This window comes from Cervus elaphus, chromosome 19 (assembly GCF_910594005.1).
Source record: "Cervus elaphus chromosome 19, mCerEla1.1, whole genome shotgun sequence".
Classification (NCBI taxonomy): Eukaryota; Metazoa; Chordata; class Mammalia; order Artiodactyla; family Cervidae; genus Cervus; species Cervus elaphus.
Window position 1 is genome coordinate 58,653,328 of NC_057833.1, and position 17,967 is coordinate 58,671,294.

Genomic DNA, 17,967 nt, shown 5'->3' on the forward strand with positions numbered 1-17,967 from the left:
GCACCTTGTACCACCCAGGTGCTTAATGCATGTGTGCATACATGCTAAGTCGCTTGTGTCTGCCTCTTTGCAAACCTATGGACCATAGCCCACTAGGTTCCTCTGTCCATGGGATTCTCCAGGCAAGAATACTGGAGTGAGTTGCCATGCCCTCCTCCAGGGGGATCTTCCCGACCTAGGGGTCAAACCCACGTCTTCTCTTGTGTCTCTTGTATTGGCAGGCGGCTTCTTTACCCCTAGTGCCACCTGGGAAGCCCCAGGTGTTTAATGAATGCTTGTTAATGTTATTTGAATGAATGGAATCCAAGCAGTTATAAACAGCATTGTACTACTTATCCTGTTTTTGCTTCTAAACAGAGTTTTTATCAGATAATAGATCTAAAGATTTCAGAATCTTAAACAATACGCAGCATCTTTTCTTGAAATTTTTAGTCAGTGTCCACTTGTTTAATCTTCAAACTGAAAATTATTTTTAATACACCATTCACAATGTTCTCCCACTCATCTGAAGTACTGATGTAAACAAGCTTCTTATCTCTGTATGGTATGACAGCTTCAGGTGTCCGTTGATGATTTACTTGAGATTGTATGTGAAAGCCTGCATTTTTTTCCCCCACTTTTCTTCAAGGGACTATCTATCTCTCTTGAAATATTCTCTACGGGCCTGAAATCTGAGGAATTATCCAAACTTGTTTTGTAGATATCATGCAAGTCTTCAAATATGAAAATTCCAGAAATAAGGCTGTTTAGGGACTGTCTTGGTGATCCAGTGGGATCACCACACTACCACTGCAGGGGGCATAGGTTCCATCCCTGATTGGGAGCTAAGATCCTACATGCTTCGCAGCCAACCACAACAACAACAAATGGAGGCTATTTGTATAGTTGAAGAATGCTATAATTGGAAAGTAGAGAAAAAATATCTTCTAGCCACACATTTCACATAAGTAAACTCAAGCCTTGATAGGAACTTGTCCGAAGTCCCACAGCTGCCTAGTAGTGGAACCATATCTTCTGATGGTTCATGGCGGTAGGGGCAGTGTTTTTTGCTGTAGCCTAATACAATTTGATCCAGAAGCATACCAAAGGAGAAAAAGGTATCTCTTGTGGAGACTGTATTCTTGCTGGATTTTAAATAGGATTTTCTTTCCTTACCGTCTGATATAACCGTGTCCTATAATGCATCAAGATCTGAAAATAAACCTTGTAATGATAGAAATACATGGGCTCTATTGTCAACTATAAAGTGAATTTGCTTTAGCTTCAATTGAAAAAATATTTTGCATTTGAGTGTGTGCTTGTTTTTAATTTAGAAAATATAATTTACTTGGGAACTTATTTATTACTAGTTCTTGAGATAGTTTTTCAAGCTTTGAGATATGTTATGGATTACTGTAAATCTTGGCAAAGAATTTTGGACAAAGATTCTTTTAGTTTCTTTTGTTTTTCCTACTTTGGTTTTGGGATCTGATGAAGGGTGTTAGTCCTGAGACATTTGACTGACATTATTTTTTTCCCACTCTCCAAAGTTTTGAGAAATATTGCTCAAAAGTTTGATGAGTGGGGAAAAAATATATATATTGACTTGCATTCTTAACTATTTGTTGGTACATTATTTCTTTAAATTTGCTTATTATTCACTTTATTTTCCCCTTTCTTCATGTGTTATTGTTTAAGCCTCTTCCAAAAGCAAGTGATGTGTTTCTAGCCCATTGACTTCAAATCTTATCCGTACTTCTTGGTACCTATTTAGATCCTTCTATTCCCAGAATTAAGCATAATTCATGAGTTACTTCTGGTGTGGAGAAATAAATCTCTAATCACACAACCTACCTACAAATAACAACCATAAACTCTGACCAAAAATGAAACCAAAGAAGAACAAAACAAAATACAATGATATTAGCATTTTGGAGAATGAACAATAATAGAAGGAAGCTTTTTAGAAGGGAGTTGAAACTTGTATTAAGCAATTAGCAGAGGGTGGGGTGAGTTTCACAATTTTGTGGCTTTTCTTGAGAGCATCTGCAGTTGTAGTGGCAGAAAAAGAAACTAAACTTCAAAAGAGAGTCTGATGCTTTAAGACTGGAGGAATATGGGAAGGGACAGGGATGCCAGAGAGTGAGAGGTAACTTAAGAAAAGAAAGAGAGTTGGGAAAACTCACATTCCATATTCAAGCTCTGCCTACCACTTTTTGGCTGACCCCAGAACCATACATGCACAGGGCAGACTGAAAACAATTGGAACAGATCTGAATAGGATAGAGTTTGCAGCTTGAGATTAGCCAAGCTAATGACTGGCTGGAACAAAAACACCAGCTTTCTCTGTTTCTGTATAACTGAATCCAGAATTTTCACCGTTAACATTGACAGTGTCCAAGATACAACCCCAAATTAGTCCAAATACAAAAAACATGGTAAATTGTAATCCTTTCTCAAAGGGAAAGAAAATAGATGAAAATTCTGAAATGACCCAGATATTAAAATTATCAGAAAAGAAATTGAAAGAAGCTGAATTATTAATTATAATAGCTGAATGAAGTAAAAGAAAATATGGTTAATATGAATAAAAAGATATGAAATATCAGCAGAGAAATTCTAAAATATATATCTGTATTAAAGAATGAACATTTTAGGACAGAAAAATACATTATCTGAAATAAATTACCGAGTAGGCTTAATAGCATAATGGATGTGGCTGAAGGATAAGTCAATGAACTTGAGATGGATAAATAGAATTCATCCAATCTGAAAAAGAGTAATTCAAAAAAGAATGGAAAGAATAAGCAGAAACTCAGAAGCCTGAAGGAAAATTTTAAAACATCTAGTATATATGCAGTTGAGAATGGGCAGGATAATTATTTAAATATTTTAAGAATAAAAGTAAAAGCTTCCTAAAGGTTTTGAAAGACATATATATTCAAGGAGTTTATCAAACCCCAGACATAACAAATTTGATGAAAACAATGCCTAGGCATATCATAGTAACATTACTGAAAGTTAAAAATAATATTGCATTCAAAATTATATTTAGTGTTATTTAGATATTACAATGTTGCATTTGAATATATTTTTTAAAGATGAGGAAACAGTAGAATATAGTCTTTAAGTAATAGGCTGTAGTCTCCTAATATCAAGTTCTGCCACTTATTAAGTCTATTACCTTGAGACAGTTTCTTTTCTTAGAACACCATTTTCTGCCTTTATAAAATGATGATAATGATGCAAATAACACTACCTTATATGGATGATGTATATATTAAATTATATGTGCAGGACTCGGCAAATCACTTAGTGGGGTTTAAATAAATGATAGTTCTTGTTACCTTTTTTTTTTTTCTGAATGCTCTTTGCTTGGTTATACTTCTTAATCCTTATTGTAGAAAATAATTTTCCTTTCTTATAATGCCTTTTTCTAATTTTGGTATGAATATTTAATAGTCTTGTATAATCAGTTAAGGTGCTTTTCCAGTTTTTGCAGTATAGTTTTTATAACAGACTGTACTGATTTTTGAAGGTTTATTAAGTGTTGCCTTTAAATGTACTTGGACTTGTGTAGGTGCCTGTGTGTATGTGTTTATCTAGATTTCTAACAGCTTAGGTAATATTTTAATTTATAAAAATCTATTCAGGTTTTCTAATTCCTCTCAAGCTAGTTTCATTTTCAACAAAAGTGTCCTTTAAGTTTTAAAATAGCTTTAATAATTGGTTCAAAGAGATGGTATAAAGTTGTTCATGTACATGCATGCTCAGTCGCTAAGTCATGTCTGACTCCTTGTGACTGTAGCCCACTAGGCTCCCCTGTCCATGGCATTTCCCAGTCAAGAGTACTGAAGTGGGTTGCCATCTCCTTCTCCAGATCTTCCTGACCCAGGGATCAAGCCCATGTCTCCTGAATCTCCTGCACTTCAGTTGTGTCAGACTCTTTGGGACACTATGGACTGTAGCATGCCAGGCTCCTCTGTCTATGGGATTCTCCAGGCAAGAATATTGAAGTGGGTTGCCAGGCCCTCCTCCAGGGGATCTTCCCAACCCAGGGATTGAACATGTGTCTTCTGTATCTCTTTGCATTGGCAGGCAGATTCTTTACCACTGAGCCACCTGGGAAGCCCTTGTGAAAGTGTGAAAGTGTTAGTTGCTAAGTCGCTAAGTCATGTCCGATTCCTTGTGACCCCCTGACTGTAGCTTGCTAGGTTCCTTTCTCCATGGGATTTCCCAGGCAAGAACATGGGAATAGGTAGCCATTCACTTCTCCAGGGGATTTTACCAATGCAGGGATTGAACTCCGGTCTTCTGCATTGCAGGCAGATTCTTTACCATCTCAGCCACCATAGAATCCCTTATGGATATATAAGGGAAGCCTTTATAGATGCATAAATTTTATATTTTTATATTTATACATTATATATATACATTTATATTTATGTACCATTGTATAGCAATATTGCTATTCGTTCATCTGTCAGTGGACATTTAGGTTGCTTCCATGTCTTCGCTATTGTAAATAGTGCTGCTATGAATATTGTGGTGCATGTATCTTTTTGATTAGAGCTTTTGTCCTTTTTTTTTTCCATTTATTTTTATTCGTTGGAGGCTAATTACTTTACAATATTGTAGTGGTTTTTGCCATACATTGATATGAATCATCCATGGATTTACATGTGTTCCCCATCCCGATCCCCCCTCCCGCCTCCCTCTCCATCCCATCCCTCTGGGTCTTCCCAGTGCACCAGCCCTGAGCACCTGTCTCATGCAACCAACCTGGGCTGGTGATCTGTTTCACCCTTGATAGTATACTTGTTTCAATGCTGTTCTCTCTGAACATCCCACCATCACCTTCTCCCACAGAGTCCCAAAGTCTGTCCTGTACATCTGTGTCTCTTTTTCTGTTTTGCATATAGGGTTATCGTTATCATCTTTTTAAATTCCATATATATGCATTTGTATACTGCATTGGTCTTTATCTTTCTGGCTTACTTCACTCTGTATAATGGGCTCCGGTTTCATCCATCTCGTTAGAACTGATTCAAATGAATTCTTTTTAATGGCTGAGTAATAGTCCAGTCTTTTCTGGGCATCTGCCTATGAGTGGGATTGCTGGATCATATGGTAGCTCTATTTTTAATTTTTTAAGGAACCTCCATACTGTTCTCCATAGTGACTGCACCAGTTTACATTCCTGCCAACAGTGTATGAGAGGATTCCATGTTCTTCATACCCTCTTCAGCATTTATTATTTGTAGACTTTTTGATAATGGCCATTTTGACTGGTATGAGGTTATATCTCATTGCAGTTTTTGATTCTGATATTCTCACTTTTAAAATGACATTTTCTTTGACTATATAAACTATGGTACTTATTTTCCCTCAATACTTTGAAGATACTATTCCACTGTTTTCTAGACTCTGTTGTTGCTGTTGAGATGTTAAGTATCAGTTTAGTTGAGCTTTCTCTATAGATAATTTGTCCTTACTCTGTCTTTGGCAATTGTACAGATTGTGGATTTTTTGACTCTAAGATTCATTCTTTTCTCTTCTTCCTGGTTGTTCTTGAAGAAAGCTGACAATTCGGGCTGAATTTCCAGGTTCCAAAATCAGTTTTGTTCTGCCTGGGCTCATCCAATGGGAATCATTGGTAACTGACTGGAGGTCAACTTGAGTTACATTTCCAAGTACTGCTACTTCTCTGTGGTGACCCAACTGGTTCATCAGGACTCCATATTTTACCCCTCCATCCCTTGCCATTGCTAAAAAATTTCTGGGTTGTGTCACTATACCTTGGTTCACTTATCAGCCTCTTCTGCATACATCATATTATTCTCATTTTAAACACTGTGAGTTGTGTTTTCTTTGATTGGATCATCAGTGATACAGTGTTCTAGATTTCATTATAATGTCTCTAGGTTTGAATTTATTTTTAATTATTATTCTTAAGACTTGCTTTATACATCTAGTGTTTCATATCTTTCTCAGTTTTGGAAAGGGCCCATTATTGCTTGAGATATTGTCCTTTTGTCTTTATTTTCTCATTCCCAACTAAACTTTAGACATATGTTAGATATCTATATTCTGTTCTTCGTATTTCTTAATCTCTTTGCTTAAATTTTTCATTTTTATCTTTTTATTCTGGGTAAATTACTTAGGATTATCTTTCATTTCAGTAATTCTTCCCTTGTCTGGCATCTAATGTGATATAGCCTCATTCCAAATGTTAACTTTAATATAAATTTTATTCCTATCACATCTGCTTTTTCATGTTTTTTCTTTTTTTTGCCTCTTTCTGTAAATATTTTTTATCATTTTAAATGTTTTATCCCACTAAATTCTGATATTAATATTCTCTTCTTTCAGTTCTTAAGGCTGTGCCCTCCCAATTCATTTTCTAGCTTAATGCTCATATTTAATGTAAAGCACTTTTGTGTCTGCTGATTCATATGGAAAAGCTTTTCTTTATCTCTGATATTTCTGATATGTAAGCTCTTCTTAATTGGGGTTTGCTTTACCTGTGAGACTCCCACATGATCTAGGTTGTTGAAGGTGTCCTGCTAGAGAGGTTTTTTTTTTTTTTTCTTTTTCTAGGTAGTCCATGCATTAACTGGCCATTCTCTGTGATTGCCATTATTGTACAACTGCCTTTTGTCTCTGAGTCTTCCTGATTATTACTGAATTGGATAATACCCCCGGGATGTTGTGGGAACATCATAAGGCCTTGTCCTTCACATTCCTTTTTTTCCTGTCTTTTTAGAATTTTAATTTATTGAAAGATTAAACATTTAAAATGTTTTGTTAGTGTATATATTTGTATATTTTCTGTTTTACATATGTTTTAACAGGAACATTTCTAAGATTTTATAGAAAAGAGTAAAACATACTTCTCCCAGGGGAATTTTTATCATTCCTTTGGCTTAAATGTTTTTGTTTGTATTTTTTTCCCAAGGATACCTTCCTAACTCATTTTTGTATTTATTCAGGTCTTTACCTGAATGTGATCTTTCAATGATACTGTCACTACCCATCCTATCTGAAATTTCAACCACAAATCTCCCATCTTAGAATTTATTTCTCCTTTCCTCACTTTATTTTAATTCTTAGCATTGACCATTGTCTATCATTCTATGCATTCAAATTATTTTCCTTGCTTATTGTCAGTTGCTCACACAAATACATAACTTCATTGAGATCAGAAATTTTTGTCTGTTTTGTTCATTCCTATATCTTCACCACCTAAAATAATGACTGGCTTAAAATAAAGATGCAATAAATATTTGCTTAATGGGTAAAATATTCAATGGCTGTATATCGTGTGCCTGTCCCTGAACTAGGTGGTGATGATAGAAAAGAAAGAAAAATGGGCAAGATTCCAGCCCTCATGAAGATGGCAGTCATACAGAGAATATAGATAGACTTAAAAGTCAGTTTATCACAAGTAGACAAAGCTTATAATTTCAAATGAACTCGTTTAATGAACTTATTGATATCAGGTGGGCATTCTTTGAGGTTGCATGGTGCTTACTATTGATATGCAGTGCTTCTACGACCTTTTATTCTTTTTCTTATTTTGAGAAGAGACCAAAGAATACACACACAAACACATCAGAGACAATACTTAGACAGAAAACAATTTTAATGAAGGAGCTGGCATAAGTTTGACTAAAGTAGTAAGAAAATGAAAGCAACTAATTATGAAAAATGATACTTAAAAGTATGTTAAATGATACTTTAAAAGGCACTTTATCTGCCTCCTATGAAACCTGTATGTAGGTCAAGAAGCAACAGTTAGAAATGAACATGAAACAATAGACTGGTTCGAAATTGGTAAAGGAGTACATCAAGGCTGTTTATTGTCACGCTGCTTATTTAACTTATATAGAGAGTACATCATGCAAAATACTGGGCTGGATGAAGCACCAGCTGGAATCAAGATTGCCGGGAGAAATATCAATAACCTCAGATATGCAGATGACCCCACACTTAGGGCAGGAAGCAAAGAGGAACTAAAGAGCCTCTTAATGAAGATGAAAGAGCAGAGTGAAAAAGCTGGCTTAAAACTCAACATTCAAAAAACTGACATCCAATCCCAAGACTTCATGGCAAGTAGATGGGGAAGCAACGGAAACAGTGACAGACTGTTTTCTTGGGCTCCAAAATCACTGCAGATGGTGACTGCAGCCGTAACATTAAAAGACACTTGCTCCTTGGAAGAAAAGCTATGACAAACCTAGACAATATATTAAAAAGCAGAGACACTACTTTGCCTACAAAGATCCATCTAGTGAAAGCTATGGTTTTTCCAGTAGTCATGTATGAATGTGAGAGTTGGACCATAAAGAAAGTTGAGCACCAAAGAATTGATGCTTTTGAACTGTGGTGTTGGAGAAGACTCTTGAGTTGGACTGCAGGGAGATCCAACCAGTCCGTCCTAAAGGAAATCAACCCTGAATATTCATTGGAAGGACTGATACTGAAGTTGAAACTGAAGTTCCAACTTTGGCCACATGATGTGAAGAGCCTGATTCATTGGAAAAGACCCTGATCTGAGAAAGAAAGAAGGCAGGAGGAGAAGGGAATGACAGAGGATGAGATGGTTGGATGGCATCACCGACTTGATGGGCCTGAGTTTGAGCAAGCTCCAGACGATGGTGAAGGATATGGAAGCCTGCCATGCTGCAGTTCATGGGGTTGCAAAGAGTCAGATGTGACTGAGCGACAACAACTCTAAATTCTGGTGCCCTGCAATTGTACCTAAAGAGCTGGTACACATTTGCCTTTTGCAACTCTGCAGGTAGTGCACAGATGAGGTTATGCTGTCGCCTTACCACAGTAAATAATAAAGTTCACGGCTGTACTTACACAGGTTGAGTTTTCAGCATGTGAAAGATGTGTTAAGAATGTTAAATGTCTAATAGGTATTTAATATACATTTCAGTTGATTTTTCTACTAACTGTAATGGTAGTAATTATTTTATTTATATGTGGGAGAAGTGTGTCACCTAAGAAAAAGCTAATACATTTTTTGTCAATTTTTCTTTTATGTTAAGATGTCTTTCCATGTCTAACCGCAGTTATGTTCCTACTACTCTATCTTATATATATATATATTTTTAACTTATTGTCCCTCACATCTACTTACTTTTTTTCTTGCCTTTAAATCCTTTTTGTTTTATTTTTCTCTACCTAAAATATCTGTTCTTGGGCTTTTAGTCAAATCACATCTCTATTTTGCTGCAGACATTGGCTGGCCAACACAAAAGAACTAATTTGTAGTAAGCCCCTTCTCCTAAATGCCATGAATTATACTATCAGTTGCTTTCATATATACAATCTTATTCAATTACCATTAAAAACTGCCTATTAGACAAAAACCCCCCATCTTAAATAAGATGAAACTGAGTATTTAGGGGAGATTATGTAAATTCCACTAGGATACACACTTAGTAAGCTGGAATTCAAATCCTAAACTTCTTATTGGAAGTGGTTGCTATTCTTATTATAATTCCATTGCATCTCCTAGATATTGTACCTCCACACTACCTAGTATTGCTTTTGAAGTTTGCCATTTATTGAACAGAATTTATAATAAAAGAGTGCCTATAGTTTCAAGTCTTCCATTTGGCAGATAGACTTGGAATGTAGAGAAGAAAACAACTGTAGAGGTAGCTGTTACCTATCTAATTTTACAGTCTTTCTTGATTGAAAACTGCTGCTCCAAACCTTATATTTACACATCTGTCCAATAATTATTGAGTGTTTATTGTGTGTCAGGCACTAAACCAGACCCTGGGTATAGAGTGCTGAACAAAATAATGTGGCCTCTATGGAGTGTACAACCTAGTGAGGGAGAGGGAATAAACAACTAAACCAGTAACCACATGGATAATTCAAACTGCAATGGATTCCAGAAAGAACAAAATAATGGCTGGGTCTGTCTCAGGAACAGTAGTCAGATCCTGTCTCTCTGAGACCGAGAAGAACCACACAATTGGTTAGGAACTGCAGAATTCTTTCAGGGATCTGTGTGTGTCAAATTCTACCATACCAGCCATCTGCTGAAGAGGGACATAAGGATCAACCTGTCCACCTCAGGATCGAATCAACCAAGCTTTGTAATCTGTTATTAAATTTGAGACTCAGATTCTGATAATTTAGTTTTGTACTGATTAAGAGGAAAAATAGGAAGGAAGAGTCAAAGAAAGAAGCTGCAAAATCAGGTCTCCTGCATTGCAGGTAGATTCCTTACTGTTTGAGCCACAAGGGAAGCCCCATTTAACCCATGCTGCTGCTGCTGCTGCTGCTAAGTCAGGTCAGTCGTGTCCGACTCTGTGCGACCCCATAGACGGCAGCCTACTAGGCTCCCATCCCTGGGATTCTCCAGGCAAGAATACTGGAGTGGGTTGCCATTTCCATCTCCAGTGCATAAAAATGAAGAGTGAAAGTGAAGTCGCTCAGTCGTGTCCGACTCTTAGCGACCCCATGGACTGTAGCTTACCAGGCTCCTCCGTCCATGGGATTTCCCAGGCAAGAGTACTGGAGTGGGGTGCCATTGCCTTCTCTGCATTTAACCCATACCTACTATTAATTCATTCGATTATGTACTAGGAACTAATGCCATAATGGTGAATAAGACAAAACCTGTGTTTCCTATTTTTATAGTCTTATGTGAAAGACAATTACAATGCTGTGTGATGATTATTATGACAAGATTAAGCACAGGACATCACATTTTCGAGGAGGTGACACCTAAATTAAGACCCCAGGAATGTGTACAAGCTGGTCAGTAGAATTTTCACATTCCATAAGAATAAATCCTTGCCATAGTCATAGCTTCAAGTTGAGAATATTTTGAAAATATTATTTTTAACATTTTTCTAAGCTTTAATTTTGTTAATTTTCTTTACTAACCCTTAAACTTTAATGTACAAAGTTAAGTTTTACAAGTCATCTATTAAAAAACTATTTTCTATTTAATAAACTCTGAAGTGTGACTTACAGGATAGAATTATTAATATTTAGTATATTGTGGATCAGGGTTCTATGGAAAGTTCAAATTCATCATGTTTATACATAAAATTTGATATTAAATTGTTTCATTTTAAGTGGTAGCCAATAATAATAATAGAAATTTTACATACAGAATTATTTTGTAAGCTTAGCTTTTACTACACTCTGTAGCTTTATTAGAGCAAGTGTGACCTAAAGTCTAGACAGACCAACTGTGCCTTGGATTAACGGGTGTTTATCATAAGATTTCCTTTTCCTTCCTTATTGCCTTTTATCAGTTTCCAGTTCACAGAGCTGATTAATAGATAAATTTTGCTTCTCTTTATTCCCCTTTCTGATAGGGCTAAATCTAACTTAGTAATTTATAAAAATAAGCATAACTAACAAGTTTTTCAAGTCTGCTTTTAAAATTATCTTCCTCTTAATCTTCATAAACTTTCAGTTCAGGTAAACTCCAGAATTCAGAACACCTCAATGTAAAAAGATAAGCTGGCTTTATTGATTATTAAAACCTACATTGTACAATAATATAATAATGATTGAGCACCCAGATCAATTGTAGTCTGGAAGAAGTAAATACATATTAAATAAAATAAAAGTATTTTAGATTACACAGTATCTTTTCTTAAAATAGGCCAAATTTAAAATGTAAAACACTGAATATTCCTAAGAATTCTCATTCAGTCATGGGGGAAATAGTTTTCAGTTTAAATTTAGGCTCAGAGCTCTTTTACGGAGCCGTTGCTCCTGCAGACACAGCTGGGACTTCAGTGCCTTACGTGAATTGCTGTTCAGTTGCTAAGTCATGTCAGACTCTTTGGGACTCCATGAACTGTATCACACCAGGCTTCTGTGTCCTTCACTATCTCCTAGAGTTTGCCTAAACTCATGTCCATTGAGTCAGTGACGCTATCCAACCATCTCATCCTCTGTCACTCCCTTCTCCTCCTGCCCTCAATCTTACCCAGCATCAGGTTCTTTTCCAATGAGTTGGTTCTTCATATCAGGTGGCCAAAGTATTAGGGCTTCAGCTTCAGCGTCAGTCCTTCCAATGAATATTCAGTGTTGATTTCCTTTAGGATTGACTGATTTGATCTCCTTTGAGTCCAAGGAACTCTCAAGAGTCTTCTCCAGCACCACAATAAGTGAATTAGGTATTAGATTTATTAATGGCTCAAGAGGTAACATTAGACACCCCCTCTTCCATCACTAGCCTGGCCCATCCAATATGAAGGGATGATAAACTCAGTCAACACAGCACAAAGTCAGACCTATTCAGTTCCCACTGGGGAACACAGCTATGCCAACCTAGAAATAGAAAACTTTAAAAAAAATCCTCTAAAAAAAAAAAATCCTCTATAGTATATCTCCATCAGGAATGGTACTGATAGTAACTTCACCCTCATAAAACCCAAAGAATTCTAGGGATTATGTAAACTGCAATGGATTCTAAAGACACTGTGTAACAATTCTTATTTTTGCTGTCCTCCAGATCAAAACAGAAACAAGGTCTAGAACCTCAGTATGTATTCATTTGTGTATTTTAAGCCCTGAGAGCAAAACCAATTGTAATATTTTTTACTTCTATTTGCAAAACCTTGTGTTATATGTGAACTTGGGAGAGTTTTGCAGAGTCTCTTTAGAATACATAAAATAGTGATACTGTTCACGTGTGATTTTTAGAGAGATTACAATACCTGGTCCTGATTCCGGCTGAATAATTATGTTTACCTTTGCCCTTATAGTTCCATTTCCTGATTGTTTCAGTTAAGTGTAGACAGTGGTCCTTCATTTTTCATTCAGAAAAATGGGCACATATTACTTAGATTCTACTGCCTTCCTCTTCCTTAATAGAATTGGTGCTTTAAAATGCTGATTAGAGTTGCACATTGTAGCTATTAATATTATTTGAGTGTTTCCTGATTCATAAATGTTCTGTGAACCTCCAGCACATGACTGGCTCCTAGATGAGTTGTAGAATAGAAAGTGATATATTGAGCAAGCTATCTTTCTAACTCCTTACTCCTTCTTTAGCTTAAAGGTACAAACATCCTCTCCTTTCCTCATACAACTAGGACAATACTAATAGCTTCTGTTCAGCAATGTTTCCTTTCATACTGTGCTAGTTCTTTTACATGCCTATAGCATATAATGTGTGCTTAGTCACTCAGTCATGTCCAACTCCTTGCGAGCCCATGGACTGTAGCCTGCCAGGCTCCTCTGTCCATGGGGATTCTCCAGGCAAGAAAACTGGAGTGGGTTGCCATGCCCTCCTCTAGGGGATCTTCCCAACCCAGGGACTGAACCCAGGTCTCCCGCATTGCAGATGGGTTAATTACCATCTGAGCCATCCAGGGAAGCCCAAGAATAGTGGAGTGGGTAGCCTATTCCTTCTCCAGGGGATCTTCCGGATCCAGGAATCAAAACAGGGTCTTCTGCATTGCAGGTGGATTCTTTACCCGCTGAGCTTCCAGGGACGCATAGGCATAAACAATCTTATAGGTTAGGTAACATGATCATCATTTTTGTTGTTGTTTAATCACTAAGTCATGTCCAACTGTTTTGCGACCCCATGGGTTGTAGCCTGCCAGATTCCCCTGTCTATGGGATTTCCCAGGCAAGAATACTGGAGTGGGAACTCCCGAATACTTAATACTGAAGTGGCAACTTGCTTCTTCAGTGGATCTTCCCGACCCAGGGATTGAACTCATATCTCCTGCACTGGAAGGTGTATTCTTTACCACTGTACCATCAGAAGAGCCTGATCATCATTTTACAAACAGGGAAAACGTAACTCATTTAAGATCTTGCAATTGAAAAGAGAGATCTAGAACTCAATTCTAGGTTTCTCTGGTAGCAAAAGCTAATCAGCTATCCACCATCCTGCCTCATATAACTCTGCTGTTGTCCCAGACCCACAGGTCATTGATCCCATGAATAGCTCCTCTTACTGCGTGGCACAGCCTCACACAGGCTGACCCCACTGACTGAACCTGAGGGCCATAATGTGGCACTAGCTTCAGAGAGGCAAATGCCCACTATGGTTACAGGTCACAAGGATACTGTGTGCTGCATTCTTTTATCTGCACAACCAAGTGCTTCACATCCCTCACTCACCACCCCCCTTGGTTATTAGGGATTCCCTAGCACTGGTCTGTCCAGCCTTACCTTCTTTTCTTTCCCTGGAGGTGATTGTACAGCGTTGTTTTTGGCAAAGTTAGCAAGTAACTCACTTATTTACTTCGGGTGACAATAAAATAAATATATCTTGTTAATAATTGTGCATATGTTAATAATTATGCATATGTAGCTTTAGATAATCTGAGACAGTCTTACACATCTGGTATCTGAGATTGAATCAATTTTCTTTCATACCAGTCTCCTACTATATAATTCTATTGACAAAAAGTAGACTACATAAGGATAAAAAATACAAACTTATAGTAATTTACTAGGGTATTTTATAAGTGATACACATTCATGTACTTAAGACTTTTTGAGTGTTATGTAAATATCAGTTTTTGCTCAATAATACAAAAAAGTAAACCTGATATGTTTTTTTCAAGTGTGCCAGATCTGTCACAAATTCCTTAAACTGTATGTATTGTGTTTATGTCTTTATCTGAGCTGTAGTACATGTTTTTTTTAATTTTGTTTTGTTTTTTGTTGTTTTTTAAGACTATTATTTTGGATCAGTTTTGGATCCACAGTAAAATTAATAGAAACACATTAATTTTAAAAATACTTTTAAATTGTTAGCTCTATGAGGGTAAGGTGTTTTCTAATTTATCTTTTAAAATATAATGGTTAACAGTACTTTGCATGCAATAGATGCTGACTAAATACTGTTGACTTATTAAATAACTTAGTTTGTAATAGGTTGAACAGATTTGTAGTCCTAAATTGTTCTTGCTATCATTTCACTCTGCATAATTAAGGAAGTTTTACTAAGATGATTAAAAAATGTGTTATCAAATTACTGGTTTATATTCTAAAGCAATGGGATAAAAGAGACCCTGGCTGTACCCCTATGAGAAACCAGGGAGGATGTGTTTTTCACTGTAGGTATTCTTAGTGAATTTCATGTGTGACTGAGTTAATTTATTTCACATACAAAGGTTAGATTTATCATTTCCATATGGCACTCAAACTTTTTTCCTTTACCCTTCTCTGACAACTAATGTTTTTCTTATTATAAAAGTAATGTTTATTGTAGTGATTAACTATGTATGAAAGTAAAAAGAAAAAATTAAAATCATGCATAATCTTATTATCCAAATATGATAACAATTTTTTATGTTCTTTTTTTGCCCTCTCAGCCACACAAATTCTATTATGTCCATACAGTTTGTACTCTGTATGTTTATAACATACTTTAGAACCACGAACTACCCTGCAGATGGTTTCAACATATTTCTTTATATGGATGTGCTATATATTTTTCTACTGTTGAAAATTTAGCTTAGTTGTTAGTTTTAGTTTTTTGCGAACATAAATCTCTGTTGATGTTCCATTATGTAAGGTAAAGTTTAGAATTAAAATTACTGAATAATTAAAGATTCTGAATTTTAAATCATTAATCATATTACTCAATAGTTTTCCAGAAAATTTTTAGCAATTCATACTCCTCTCAGAACTGTATGAAGAGGTGTTTCATTGTCATCATAAAAATTATTTTTTCACACTTTTAAGCAAATTTTATCAACTAGACTTAATGACTTTAATATGTTCCTATCATCAACTATGTTCAGAAGTATAGAGATTAAATATTTTAGTTTGCTTTCAGAGAGATTATGAAACATTTAAGGGTCACAGTAGTTCAGAGGCTGCATTTTGCAATACAATTTCCACCTTCATGCAAATATATTTTGGGTCTAATTGTAAACTCTGCATACTTTGTTTAAGCTGGACTTCTTTACCAATACCTACTTCGATGGCAGTTTTCTCACTGTGTTGCATTGAGGCATCATATATAGTGTAACTTTAGCATTTCCTCTTATAGAAATCTCATTTCTATTTGCTGTTGTAACTTGAAGTTAATGAGCATAGAGCTTATTTTTATTTATTTATGCATTTCTGTGGACTGATCTACAAAAGCACCTTTCTTTCTCACTAGTCCAAACTGAGCATTGATGAATCTGAGTGTAGATGAATCTGAGTAGCAGTCATATTTGTATTAGGAAGGCAATAGTCATGGAAAAATACCAAAGAAAAAAATCAATTTTAACTGTTTGTTTCATCCTCTGGTAAAAATATTTTTGTTTCAGAGACCATGGTGAGTCTTAGTCCCTTGCTGGTACTTGTTTTTGATCACCCTGCTCCAGGAAGCTGTGTGTGCATATATTCACACATATGAATTTAAGGTGAACTGAAATATCCTATGGGGAAAATTCAGATATAAAATAACTCACCTGTTTAAGGACTACAGTTTTTTCTACTTCTCTGCAGAAATTGTCTCAGCATAAATACTGGCTCCACTTTGAAAATTATTTTTACTCACAAAATATATTTGTTTTACATTTCAGAGTACCTGATAAATTGCAAGTCTGTCTGTGCCCCATAGCTGCACAGGTATGTATATGAATTACCTATAGTTATGTTAATCTACATATTAGCTGGTAAGTGATTACATTTGGGGGCATTAAAATTGCTTACAGATTTCATAATGTGAAAATGTTAATTTTTGAGTACATTCAAATATTGACAAGCATCAAAGGATATTACATTTTATACATACCTTGCATTTCACTCTATTGTAAGAATCAAATAAACATTTCTAAGATTTGATGAAGCAGAATAATTTTAGTTACAAAGCATTCATCTAATGGAAAAATTAGAGACTGCTTTATGGAACTGTTCTATTAAAGTGGCTCCTGATGTGAGAACAGAGACTATTGCAAAACCACTGTTTTTGACACTATTGTCTTATTTTTAAAAGTTTTTTTGTGTTACTTTTGAGTTTATTTTCTGTGGTGGCTGCTTTAGGTAAGGAGCAGTTGCAGATGTACTTCCTGTCTGCTGCACTGTCTCAAGCACTAGAGTAATGGGGGAAAAAAATGTTTGCACCTGTTTAAAAATCTCAGCTATGTGGTGTTGTGGTTTCTGGGCAACAGGCAGGAATTCTCAAAAGCTTGGTTGCACCTGCTCAATTGTTGTTTGCAGCTGTGTCATATGATTGAGCGCACAGAGAAGCTTGTTAGCAGATTGCTTGTGCTGTTACATATTTTGTGTCCTCCAAATTTGAAAGATTCTTACTTGATGTAGTCTTTGAGCTATTACATTGGTTTACTATAAAACTCATTGATTTTAGTTCCCAAATATTTTATCCAAATTCTTCGTTCTCAGTCTCAAATATTTTCTTAGCAACTGTTGACTGCCCTAGATAATATGTATGCTAACTTCTCCAAAGAATACCTGGGGAGAGTAGATCTCTCAAGATAACTGGATTGATAATAATTTTTGTCCTCATAGAGATATTTTCTGTTTGGCTCAGTTTCACTATGTTGGCAACCCCACTGTGTGAGGCTGGATGTAGTTATTGATCCATTTAGCTGAACAGATTTGAAAGCATTTGGCTATTAGTGGACACATGGGCCATATTCAGAAAATTTAAGTGATATTAAGAAAATTCAAGATGATTTCTTGATTTGTGCATGTGTCTCCATTGCAGCTGAGTGGAAGTGAGAGAGAAAATAAGGAAAAATTAGATAATTATTTTTGAAAAGGAACTAAAATCCAGATGTAAAACTTAAGACTGTAATATCATCCTTTAGTTTTATCAAATCCTGAAATTGAAAATGAAAGTCACTCAGTCGTGTCCAACTCTTTGTGACCCCATGGACTATACAGTCCATGGAATTCTCCAGGCCAGAATACTGGAGTGGGTAGCCTCTTTCTCCAGGGATCTTCCCAAGCCAGAGATCGAACCCAGGTCTCTCGCATTGCAGGCAGATTCTTTACCAGCTGAGC

At 36.0% G+C, this 17,967-nt stretch overlaps 1 protein-coding gene across 25 annotated transcripts in view; it reads left to right on the forward strand.

The window, feature by feature from the left end:
* ZBTB20 (zinc finger and BTB domain containing 20) overlaps positions 1-17,967 on the forward strand; it is an 848,937-nt gene that overhangs the window by 209,665 nt on the left and 621,305 nt on the right. For all 25 annotated transcript variants that reach the window (XM_043874099.1, XM_043874083.1, XM_043874098.1 and 22 more), the window contains one exon: positions 16,524-16,569. The gene's annotated coding sequence lies outside the window, so the exon portion shown is untranslated. The remainder of the gene's footprint in view (positions 1-16,523; positions 16,570-17,967) is intronic.